The 13141-nt window shown below is 37.4% G+C and overlaps 1 protein-coding gene across 1 annotated transcript in view; it reads right to left on the reverse strand.

Annotated features, from left to right (window-relative positions):
* Positions 1-12916, reverse strand: part of Mvb12 (multivesicular body subunit 12-like Mvb12) — a 185844-nt gene extending 172928 nt beyond the window's left edge. Inside the window, exon 1 of the mRNA XM_090368688.1 lies at positions 12654-12916. The gene's annotated coding sequence lies outside the window, so the exon portion shown is untranslated. The remainder of the gene's footprint in view (positions 1-12653) is intronic.
* Positions 12917-13141: the final 225 nt, after the last annotated feature.

A 13141-nucleotide genomic window follows, 5' to 3' on the forward strand; every position in this document is an offset into this window, starting at 1 on the left:
CAGTGTATTGATGTTGTTGTAGATGGGAGTAAATAAATTTGATGAATTTAAGGTGTTGGTCAAAAACATCAAAAGCAGATATTGTTGGGATATCAGAGACTTGGTGTCATACAGATATGAAGGATGCAGAATTAGAATTTGGGGAGTACAATATGTACAAAAAGGACAGAAAGGGTTATGGTATTAGTTAAGAAACAAAATCTGAGGAAGTGAAACCAGTTGACATGGGTAGAGAGTGCAGTGTTGAGTCAGTTTGGTGTGACATAAGCACTAGGAAAGCAAACTTGTAAATAGGAGTGTGTTATACGCATAATAACTCTGATGAGTATAATGAACAACTGTACAGAGAAATAGACTAAGCTAGTAAATCAGATTGTCTTATAATGGGGGATTTTAATTTCCCAGATGTTGACTGGAACTTGTGGGTTGGTCACTCACACACTAGTAAGGCTTTTGTGGATTTATTGGATGATTGTTTTCAACAGCAATGTTCGGGAGGCAACCAACCATAGGGAGTAATATTCTTGACCTGATTACAAGTAGTGATTCTTGATGCATTGAGAATCTGCAGATAAAGGAACCACTAGGTGGCAGTAATCACAGTGTGCTGATGTGGGATTTACTCAAAGAGGTAACTACCATCAGGTGTAAAAGGAAGGGTTTTTGCTTTTGCAAAGGTGACTATGGTGGTCTGAGACGGTTTTTAAATTCTATACAGTGGGACCAACTGATGATGTTACCGGCAGCAAATTCAAAATGGGAAGCATTAAAGAATTAATCTCGGAAGCTACTAGGCTTTTCATACCAACTAAGAAATATTGTTCAAGGTTTAGGACTAAATGAAGGTCAGATGAACTAATGAGACATATGGCATAGAAGAAAATTGCACGGGATTACATAAATTAGCAATTGACACAAAAGCCTAAGGTAGATATAAGCTGGTCTGTAATCAAGTCACAAAGGAGGGTAGGCAGGCAAAAGCAGATTACAAGAAATCTTTGGCAAAGGATGCAAAGAAAAACAGCAAAGAGTTCTTTACTTATGTAAACTCTAGAAGGAAGGGGATGAATCAGATTGGTCCACTTGATATCGATGGGTCAACTGTTGATGATCCTGCTCAGGTAGCTAACAAACTGAATGAGTATTTTGCATCTACATTTACACATGAGGAGTTATTCAGGGAGTGAAATGCCAGAGATGTATTAAATTGGTTAATAGAGGTGAGTTAAACTCTGGCAGTGAGCTAAATGATTTTGTAATAACTGAGAGCAAAGTGGAGCAGAAATTGTTGAAGATAAACATAAGAAAGGCACCTGTCGTTGATGGGATCAATCCAATTACGTTAAAAGCGGCAGCAAGAGAAGTTTTCTTTTAGCCAGGAAGTCAATTACTGGAACAAGTCTCTCTCTCGCAGGTAGCTGAAGCTGGTAGTTTGAATAAATTGAAAGGTCAACTGGATAGTTGCCAAATAAGGAGGAAAGCATATAATTTGTACTTTCCTATTTGCTTGGCATTGTTTTTTTGTTTTTTTTTTTTGCCAGTGCAGCAAAAGCCTGTGGCAAACTTACATTATATGGCAAATACTATTTCTACTCTCAAATAGACGTCGGAATGCAGAGTTTGTGCTTAATTTCCTCACACTCTTTGCACTGAATACACACACAAAGACATCTTTAGCTGTATCATATCTCATTCCAGATAATCTGTAACAGTTGAACAAGCAGCACATTTTACAATGTCATGATTCCCACTCTCTAATTTTCTCCTGAGGCATGACACTAACTGAACAAAAAAACTAATGAAACAAACTTTGCTTTGAAAATAACTAATTCTCCAAAAATTTTCTCATTCATTTCAGTAATATAAGTGTTCTCAGTTCTAATCTCAATGATGTCCACTTCCACCTACTATCTGCCAAAAAAATGTTTTCTTCTGACAGGATCTGAATTACTAGCTGCTCAATGACTACTCATCTCAGTTGGCCTGACTATTTACTCCACTATTCCTTTCATTTCAAAGGTGGTACTTGTGCATATGTCCAATCTTATTAGACTTCCTAATTTGGAATCTCCTCTTGCTTAAAACATCTCTGCCCCATTCTGTCAAATTTGCCTGTTACCTCTATCATTCTCCTTACTTCACCAATCACACAGAATTCAGAAAAGCAAAAGGCTCAAGCTAATGGGAATGCTGTGGCTCAGGGGAGAACTGAGGAGGGGGAGATTGCCCTCTGAATCACAGCTTTTAAAATGAACTGCTTGCTTGATGTTTGTGGAGCAATCAGGTACGGGACATGATATTGCCGAGGGGAATGTCTTTGGAGTGTGCACGCAATGTAAGGAAATCAACTCAGCATTGTTATGGGCCTATATGAGAGCTTGAAGGACAGGGTGGATGCCCTCAAAGGAGCTAAATTGAGGGGCCCATCAAGCTCTCAGCTGGCCACATCAACACCAGAGCTTGCACTTGATCATCACGCAACACAGCCGCAACCCCCAAAGCAGAATGCGCTGGTCCCACAGGAACTAGTGGTTGTCTGTGACTCTTGTCAGGGAAACGGGGAATATGGTATGTAAAAATGATAGGTGGAACAGGACCAGGGTATGTCTGCCAGGGGCAAAGGTTGATGACGTAGAGCAGATATCTTTTAAGGGCATAAAAGGTGATATTGTTGTACACATTGGTACTAATGATATTAAGAGTAGGGGACCAGTGGAATTACATAACAAGTACAGGTCACTGTTAAAAAAAAAAAAAAAGCCATTATTAGGGTTGAATTTGAAAGTATCTGCAATTCTGTACAAAAAAACAATACGAGTGAGTATATGATGAGAGCCTTGTCAATCAATTTGGCCCTGGAAAGATTGTGCAAGGCTCAAGGGATAGAATTTTTTTCAGCTTGGTCTGTACTTCTTGACAGGAGAGTGCTTCTAGAGGGATAGGATACACTTAAATAGAAAGGATGCAAGAATATTTGATGATGCTATCGAGGCAGTGTTAGGTGGGTCGGAAAACTGCTAGCTTGGGGGGGTTACAAGGAATAATAGATTAACAGTAGCTGCTAAAAGAGATGAAAGTGATTCTTGCACTGTTTCTATTGGAATGAGCAGCAGCCTGGAAAACAAGATGCAGGGTATTTCAGAGACTGCTGGGAGTCATTGCGGTACAAGTAAACACATGGGCTGTGCTAGGGTAGCTAAGAATAGGAACACGTATGTATACATGCGTGTACACCAATGATAGGAGTTTGGTATATAAATTTGATGAATTTCAGGTGTTAGCCAAAACATCAAAGGCAGATATTGTTGGGATATCAGAGACGTGGTGTCACACAGATATAAGGAATGCAGAACTGGAATTTGGGGAGTACAACGTCTACAGAAAGGATAGACAGGATAGGAAGGGAGGAGGGTTTATGCTATTAGTTAAGAAACACAAAATACAAAGAAGTGAAGCCAGTTGACATCACTGGACAGTGCAGTGTCGAGTCAGTTTGGTGTGACATAAGCCCTGGGAAATCAAAACTGAGAGTTGGAGTGTGTTATAGGCCTAAGGACTCTGATGAGTATAATAAAAAACTGTACAGGGAAATAGAGTGGGCCAGTAAATCAGAGTGTCTTATAAATGGGGGATTTTAATTTCTCAGATATTGACTGGAATTTGTGGGTTGATCACTCAACACACTAGCAAGGATTTTGTGGATTTATTGGATGATTGTTTTCTACATCAGCATATTAGGAAGGCAACTAGAGGGAGTAATACGCTTGATCTGATTATCAGTAGTGAATATTCATGCATTAAGAATCTGCAGATAAAGGAACCACTAGGTGGGTGGCAGTGATCACAGTGTGCTGAAGTGGGATTTACTCAAAGAGGTAACTACTGTCAGGGGTAAAGAGAACGGTTTTTGCTTTCATAAAGGCGACTATGGGGGTCTGAGACAGTATTTAAACTCTATACAGTGGGACCAACTGATGATGTTACCAACAGCAAATTCAAAATGGAAGGCATTCAAAGAATTCATCTTGGAAGCTACTAGGCTTAACATACCAACTAAGAAATACTGTTCAATGTTTAGGCCTAAATGGATGTCAGATGAACTAATAAGACACATGGCAGAGAATAAAAATGAATGGGATACATATAAATTAATGGGTGACATGGAAGCCTATGATAGATATAAGCTGGTCTGTAACGAAGTCACAAAGGAGGTTAGGCAGACAAAGGTAAATTATTATATTTTTCTTTGATGCAAAGAAAAAGAGCAAAGAGTTCTTTACCTACATAAACTCTAGAAGGAAAGGGATGAATCAGATAGGTCCACTGGATATTGATGGTTCAACAGTTCAGGATCCAGCTCAGGTGCCAACAAACTAAATGAGTATTTTGCATCTACATTCAACATGAGGAGTTATTCAGTGAGGGGAATGCCAGAGGTGTATTCAACTCTGGCAGTAAGCTAGAGAATCTTGTAATAACTGAGAGTAAAGTGGAGGAGAAATTGTTGAAGATAAATACAAGAAAGGCACCTGGGGTGGTGGGATCTATCCAGTTATATTAAAGGAAGCAGCAAAGGAAGTAAGCAAACCCTTAGCCATAATTATGAGAGCTTCCTTGGACTCAGGGGAAGTACCCATGGACTGGAGATGTGCAAATGTGACCCCAATTCACAAATAAGGATCAAAGGGTGACAAATAATTATAGACCTGTTAGTTTAACTTCTCTTCCAGGAAAATTAATGGAGGCACTGGTCAGAGCAGCACTGCAGGAACATCTAGACAAGACTTCAGTTATAGGTCGGACAAAGCATGGTTTTGTTAAGGGAAAGTCTCGCCTGACCAATTTGACTGGATACTATGATGTGGTCAGAAAGGAACTGGATGCAGGGAATAACTTTGATATCATATAATTGGATATAAGAAAGGCTTTTGATATTGTTGCACATGGAAGACTGCTGCTCAAATTGGAGCAGTGTGGCATTGGAGGCAGATTGCTGCTATGGATAAAGGGATGGATGAGTGGGAGAAGACAGAGTAGTAATCAATGGACACTGCTCTTCGTGGACTAATGCTATTAGTGGAGTCTCTCAGGGTTCAGTGTTGGGTCCATTGTTGTTTTCTGTATTTATAAATGAAATTGATGATGGTATATCAGCTTAATGTTCAAGTTTGCAGACGATACGAAGGTTGGCAGGGTTGTTAAGGACACTAATGACAGTATGCTGTTGCAACAGGATCTAGAAAAGTTAAGGGTGGGCTGAGAGGTGGCAAATGAAGTTTAACACTGACAAATGTAAAGTACTACATATGGGAAGCAATAACACCTGAGTAACATATCAAATCTGTGGTACTACACTGACAGTGGTAGAGAATGAAAAGGATCTGGGATTAATTGTGTAGGCAGATATGAAGTTTTCTGAGCAGTGCAGATGGTCTTGCAAGAATAGACCATGGTGTCTTGTCAATGATATACAGGAATTTTTCTAGTAGGGATAAGGAGGTGATTATCCCCTTGTATAAGGCAATGGTCAGGCAACACCTTGAGTACTGTATACAGGTCTGAAGTCCTCATTTTAAGAAGGATGTAGGGCTGTTGGAATGAGTACAGAGAAGGGCAACAAGATCAGTGAATGGAACGAAGGGTTGCTCTTATGAAGAAAGGCCTAAGTTTTGCAGATTACAGTGTCTGGAGACTAGGTGCTTGCAAGGCGATTTGATTGAGGTGTATAAAGCCTTGAATGGTTTGAGCATGCTCAATGCTGATGGGATTCTTCCTCTTGCTCAGAATAATCACCTGAGAGGGCATAAATTCAAATTGAGGAAAGACAGTTGTAGGATAGATGTGTGGAAGTTTGCCTTTAGCCAGCAGGTAGTTGATTGGTGGAACAGACTTCCATCTTTTGTCATGGAAGTTGATAGCCTAAATAAATTTAAGGCTGAGCGGACAGGTATTTGGAATGAACGGAGGAGTGAAATGGGAGCAGTTTTTTTTTTTTTTTTGGCTGATGCTGCATAAGTTTGCTTTCTTGCATCATATGTCTCTACTAATGCTAACTCTGACTTCCTTTCTTGGAACAACTTTCTCCAGTCTAATTTTCCTAACAGTGACGTAATTTACCTTGGTTGGTGAATTTAATGTTCACAACTACAGCTGACTTTAGTTTTATTGTTACAGACCCAGCTAAACAAGATGCTGTGGCTTTTTTAATTGGCAATGACTTGCTACAGCTTGTTCATTTACCTACCAGAATACCAGTGTCCTAATTACACATCCTTTAATCTTTTCCTTATTAACAATCTGTTTAATAAGGAAAAAGATTGGAAATTATAGACCAATTAGCTTGTTATCCCACATCTACAAGTTGTTCACAAGGGTCATTACTAACAGATTAGAAAGAATACTTGATGAGAATCAACCGAAAGAGCAAGCTGGCTTTAGGACAGGATTCTCAACTATGGATCACCTTCACGTAATATCGCAGCTAATGGAGAAAGCAAATGAATATAAAACACCATTATGCCTGGCATTTGTGGATTATGAAAAGGCATTTGACTCCATACAGCATAAGGCAATGTTTCGGGCACTGGAAAGACAAGACATAGATACCCCATATATTATGATTTTGAAGAAAATATATGAGAGTGCTACCTCCTTTATTAGACTAGACAAAGACAGTAGCAAATTTAAAATCGAGAAAGGAGTTCGACAAGGAGACACAATATCTCCGAAGCTGTTTACCGCTGCCCTTGAGGAAGCTTTCAGAAGATTAGACTGGTCACAGAAAGGAGTCAATATGAACGGAGAGTAACTAAACCATTTACGATTTGCAGATGACATTGTGGTCATAAGCCACGATCCCAAAGAATTAGAGGAAAATCTTAATCAGTTATGCGCAGTTAGTAAGGATTTTGGACTAAAGATGAATATGGCTAAAACAAAAGTAATGATGAACAAGTATGCCACAGAAAGGGAAATAATGATTGAAGGAGCAGTAATCGAAAAGGTGGAGTCATATACTTATCTGGGACAAGTTATTAGCTGTAATAATAAATGGCTGGAAGTCAAGAGAAGAATAAATTTTGGATGGATAGCATTCAGGAAATATAGTCACATACTGAAGAGCAATATCCCAGTTTGTCTGAAACATAAAATAATGAATCAATGTATACTCCCCACGATGACTTATGGAAGTGAAACTTGGGCACTCACCAAAAGAATGGAAGAGAAGCTGAGAACTACACAGCGAAGAATGGAACGAATTATATTGGGAATCAGACTGTTAGATAAGAAGAGAAACACATGGATTAGGCAGCAAACTCAAGTAAAGGACATTCTTATCAAAACTAAAGAACTAAAATGGTCTTGGGCAGGACACATAGCTCGAAGACATGATGACAGATGGACTAAGAAAATAACAGAATGGTACCCAAGAGGAGCTAGAAGAAAACCTGGAAGAGAAAGGCGGAGATGGATAGATGAAATTCATGAGTTTATGGGTAGAAAATGGATGGCCAGTGCTCAAAACAGAAGGAACTGGAAAGTTGCTGGAGAGGCCTTCATCCTGCAGTGGACTGAAAATGGCTGATGATGATGATGAATTAAGCATTAACAACTGCAATATATATTTGTGCAATTTTATTAGAAAGCAGTTATGTATTTAATTTTATATACCCGGTATCATCAACCAGTATCTAAAGCCATACTGCATAACAGCAAGCTGTGAACTGACTTTTATTAAGCCAAGAGATGTAATAAAATAAAATACTAAAATAAAACTAATTACTGCCCGTATACAATGATAGGGACTAGACACAAACGAACACCTATCATGTACAAGTAATTAGCGACGTTACTAGCTGTATTTATTAAAATTATCTATATTTATTTATCTTTTTATAATTATTATTTATATTATATTTATCTGTTTATGCTAATGTCTTTCCGTATGGGTAATCCCATCTGACAATCTAGTTTACTAACATTGGGTTTTTTTTTTTTTTTTTACAACCATGGAGCATTATTATTTATAATTATTACTAGCCATATAATTGCAAGGAAGCCTGAGGCTTATGCTGCACCAGCCAAAAAAAATTGAGTTACCCAGAGAAAGAGAGAGAGAAACAAAACAAGAGTCAGAAGTAGAAGGGAATCATCAAGAAAGAGAAGAATGATGATATCCAGCTCAGGACTCTGGGTGTGCCAAGCCCATACTAACCAGATGTGAGGCCCTGGCATTGATAGATTTGGGGAGAGAGACAGACAGACAGAGAGAGAGAGAGAGAGAGAGAGAGAGAGAGAGAGAGAGAGAGAGAGAGAGAGAGAGAGAGAGAGAGAGAGAGAGAGACCCTCAAGAAAGGTGGAGTGGTGTGAAAGAGATGGTCGAGAGGGTAAAAAGATAGTACAAAAGGGTAGCGATGATGGAAAAACTGAGATTACTGGGGTTTTATTGAAGGGGTGAGAGGTAACAGTAGATGGCACTACATGTTTAGATAAAGCTTGACAGCTACCAATGGTAGCTTGAAATTGTCTTTTCTAATGGATTCCAATCTTATCATTATTCATCAGGGTACTGGCTTTCACAGAAGTATAGCAGAGCAATGGATTTTATCTTCTGCCAATACTAATGTCTGTCAGTATGGGGAGTATAATCCCAATTTTTATTTTATGTTGCATTTCTGAATACTTTCAGATGAGATTATTATGAAATAATCTTGTCTGAATTAATTGTTTTTACTTTAAACTTGGCTACACCTTAAAATGTTGAATAAATACTTTATTGGAAATAAAGGTGGTATCAACGTTAAAATTATTTGTGGATTTGCGAATTTTTAAATCCCTTAGCCTCATTAAAAGTTCATGCCAGCCACAGTTAACAAGAAAATAAAGAATATATTATTAAAGTGTATATACATATTTATCAAAGTGAAATATTGATTACAAGTGAAATTTACATATATTAATTAAAAGTGTCCAGAGTTAAGTTCACTAGCATCTTTTTTCATGATAGTAGTGCTACTCACAATCATGTACTGTGACATATGTTTATCAAACTAAACCTAATGATTGCTTACTCAATGGTTTTTGGTTTAAAATCACCAATATCAATTTTCATTTCCTCCATTATCTCAACTGATGAATTTGCACTTATTATTGTTCCATACAGCTGACATACTTAATTTGTTTATCTCCCTTGAAAGCTGATCAAATTCCAGTAAATTTGATCAGCTTCCTTCATGATTACAAATTGTGGCATGTTCAATTAATTTCCATTTACACCTTCCATAAAGTATTAATATGTCATGAACATTTAGGCAGTTTTCTCCAGACCATCTAATTTGTTGTGGTGGTAACAGATTCATCAATGACTTCATCTCACTGTATGAGATGAAGTCATTATCCTCAAGCTCAACCTGAAACACCAAGTGGTTTCTCTTATTCTGGCCCACAACCGTAGACCTGCCTAGCATGGGAGGCACTGCTAATAGCTCTCAGGACCAGTGGATCACTCTAGCCTCTCCACCATGCTAAGTTGGGAAAAAAATTTTAAATATCAATACTACACTATAATTTGATATTAGCAGTGCCAACGATGCAAGAAAGCAAACTTATAAAGCATCAGCCAAAAAAAATAATAATAAACTTGCCAAAACACCTGTCCACCTCCTCCAATAATTTATCTAGTTCTTCCTTGAAGTTATTCAAACTACCCACTTCCACAAAAACAGATAGAAACTTGTTCCGACATTCAACAACCCACTGGCTGAAGACAAACTCTGCACATCTATCCTGCAACATCCTTCCTCAATTTGAATTCATGCCCTCTCACAGCAGTCTGAGCAGGAGGAAGAATACCATCAGCACTGAGTTTACTCAATCCATTTAAGGCCTTAAACATCTCAATCACATCACCTTGCAGGTGCTTAGTCTCCAGATTCTGCAATCTGCAGAACTGAAGCCTTTCTTGGTAAGAAAAGCTTCATTTCATCAGGTGTTAATTAGTTAATTTTGATACTTACTTAACACAAACATACACAAAAAACAGAATGATATTCCCAAAAGATATTACATATTGCAAATTTAGGAAAGAGAATTTGATGAACTAACTAGAACATTGCACCTAACTTCAAAGCATATAAACGGCTTACAATTCAAATTATAATGCAAAGTAGCCCCAATACACCCGTTTGTTCCCTTCACAAACCTCACTGCTCTTCTCTGTAGCTGTTGAAGCAGATCTACATCCTTCTTAAAATGAAGCCCTCAGACCCATATGCAATATTTAAGATGCAACCTAACCAATGCCTTGTACAATGGGATAATCATATCCTTATCTCTGCCAGAAAAAGTTCCTGCATATCACTGAGTTGTCTGGCAGCCTGTCTGCACACAATTACCTGCAAATCTCTTTCTACTACACCGAGTTTAGTATCACACAGATGGCACATTACTCTGGGATTACTGCTACCATATGCAGTACTCTGCATTTGGGTATCAGTATCATTAATAAATACTGAAAACAACAATGGGCCCAGCACAGAACATTTGCAACTCCACTAATAACATTAGTCTACGAAGAGCAGTGGCCATTAATAACCACTCTGTCTTATCCCACTAAACTGCCCCTTTATCCATAGCAGTTACTTGCTAATGCCATGCTACTCCAATTTGTATAACAGTCTTATGTGCAACAATATCAAACACTTTCCTGAAAAGAAGCAAGCCCGTGACTACTAAATACGGTGCTGTTTCTTGTATTCTCTCTCTCTCTCATGTGACCGCATGGTCATCCCAGAGTATAAACAGAATATTTATTTTATATGATATCAAAATTATATTTTGAATTCAGTTCCTCTCTTACTGCATCATAGTAGCCACTCAGAATGGTCAGATAAGATTACCCTTTAACAAATACATGGTCTAACTGCAATGTAATTGCATTTCTATCTAAGATAATGTGAAAAATATAGACACTCCCCATTACAATTTTTTTTTTCCATTTTTATTAGTATGCTTGAACTAAATTTTTAATAATTAGTTGTGTATATAACATACACATTTATTTATTTATTAAAGTGGTCCCCCAACCTATGGCAACCCCCGCTGTCAGTTACACAATTTAGCAGTACTCTAATATACTCCCTCTCCTGTTTGCCCAAGTACAGGGAGGGAAAAACTTCCATGACCAAAAAAGATAGATATGAAAAAACTGATAATAATCAAATTACATAAAAAATAAATATACATATGATTAAATTTCAGATGAAGTCCAAACTTCATTGCAAACAGCTACATCTGTTCAGAGTCTGTTGGAAAGCCAGCAGCACAAGGAGCTGCCAAGAACAGAAATGCCAGCTGGAGTTGATATAGCAGACTCATGCCTCCACCTTTCAGAACAATTCCATAGAACTTTAGGTAATTCGACAGTACACCATACTGCATTACCAATCCAAGGCTTCCAGATGCAGAAGAGTCTTCTGCCTAAGAAATATTGCAGTTGCAAAGGCTTGGGAAGCCAAGATGTGTTCTCCTGTTTATCAACTAGAATAGTCTCGCAGCCTTCTGTCAAAAGACTGAGATTACTCACCAGAGATACCAATTCAATTTGTAGGTCGCTGTATTCCTCACAGTTGTACATAATGTTTCCATGATTATCTTTCACTACAGTGGCAACTAGATCTTTCAGTGATTCCTAAATCATGCGACACCGAACCATGACCAGTCAATACAAACATAGCTTGTAAGTTTGGTGCAAACCATTTGAACTTTATCGAGGCTGCAATTCTTATATCTGGGGAAAAATTGTGTAATCCGCCCTTAATCACAAATATATAACATACACAAGTAAGTATGCATAAATCTGCTAAGCTAACTTTTTTTCTCTGCTTATATAAACATACATACCAGAGGTTCTCAAACTTTTATACCTTGAGCCCCTTAAAATTTTGCATAAATTTCATTCCCCCCAAAAAGTTCCAGAACGAGCGCAAATAAACAGATATGACTTGAAATTTAGCTATGAATATACATACTTTTATAAATTTTATAAACACATATAATCTCAAAGAAATGAATAAAACACGAATAACAGAGATAAATAAAAATAAAAACCCTTGGTTTCTGAATTAGTGGGATGGTTTGTTTATATTTCGTTTAAAAAGTTGTTCACGAAAACGACCCCCCCCCCCCCAAAGCGTCCTCCTCCGAGACGCGCAGTATCCTTTGGGAAACTGATTAAAAACATTTTCACTAGTTAATGTAAAAGTTTTGTCAAAACTTCTCTTACCGCCATAATTTGTCGATCTGGAAAGAAAAAAAGTAAAGGCCACACATGAAAATCAGGATGGCTGTTTATTTCAAAAAAATCTGTGAATAAAATGAAAGTAAAGCCTACTAACGAAACTCATACAACTCTGCCATGTTTCGAATATTCCTAAAACACAAATCATACAATCACACAGAGACTAAAAAGCGGAACACAACAGAAAATACAGAAGAGAATGAACTAATATAGTTAAGAGACTTTTGACGCTCCTATATATTAATTCAAATTTCAAAATTAATTCAAAACGAAAGTTGACAATTATAACTATAGTAACGTAATGTTAGTTATGCACTATTTTTGAAAATGTTAATCAGTTAAGTTTGATACTTACTTAACACAAACATACACAAAAAATAGGCTGATATTCCCAAAAGATATTACATACTGCAAATTTAGGATAGAGAATTTGAAGAGCTAACTAGAACATCGCACCTTACTGAGAAGCGCATAAACAGTATATGGTTTTCTTTATTAATAATTATATTTCAAGTAAGCCACAATACACACAAAATTTTAACTAACAACTTTTTTCTCTTCACTTCTTAACGCGTCCAACCTACGAGATTTTTCAGAACACAGCTGACTTCCGCCTACTCAAGCGACATCTTTTCAAAGTAACGTAAGTAATATATTACAGTATTGTACATACAAACATTAAATTTTAACCAGGGGTAAGTAGTTAGAAATAACTACCGCATAAGAAAAAAACATGGGACATTTTTAATACAAGATAACTGAAAAACCCACTAACTCCAAACCTGCATTAATTGTGAAATAAAGAGAACAATAACTATAGCATACTAATTTTCATCTCATTTT

The sequence above is a fragment of the Mastigoproctus giganteus genome, chromosome 2 (assembly GCF_048544385.1).
Source record: "Mastigoproctus giganteus isolate SK-2022 chromosome 2, ASM4854438v1, whole genome shotgun sequence".
In the NCBI taxonomy this organism is placed as follows: domain Eukaryota; kingdom Metazoa; phylum Arthropoda; class Arachnida; order Uropygi; family Thelyphonidae; genus Mastigoproctus; species Mastigoproctus giganteus.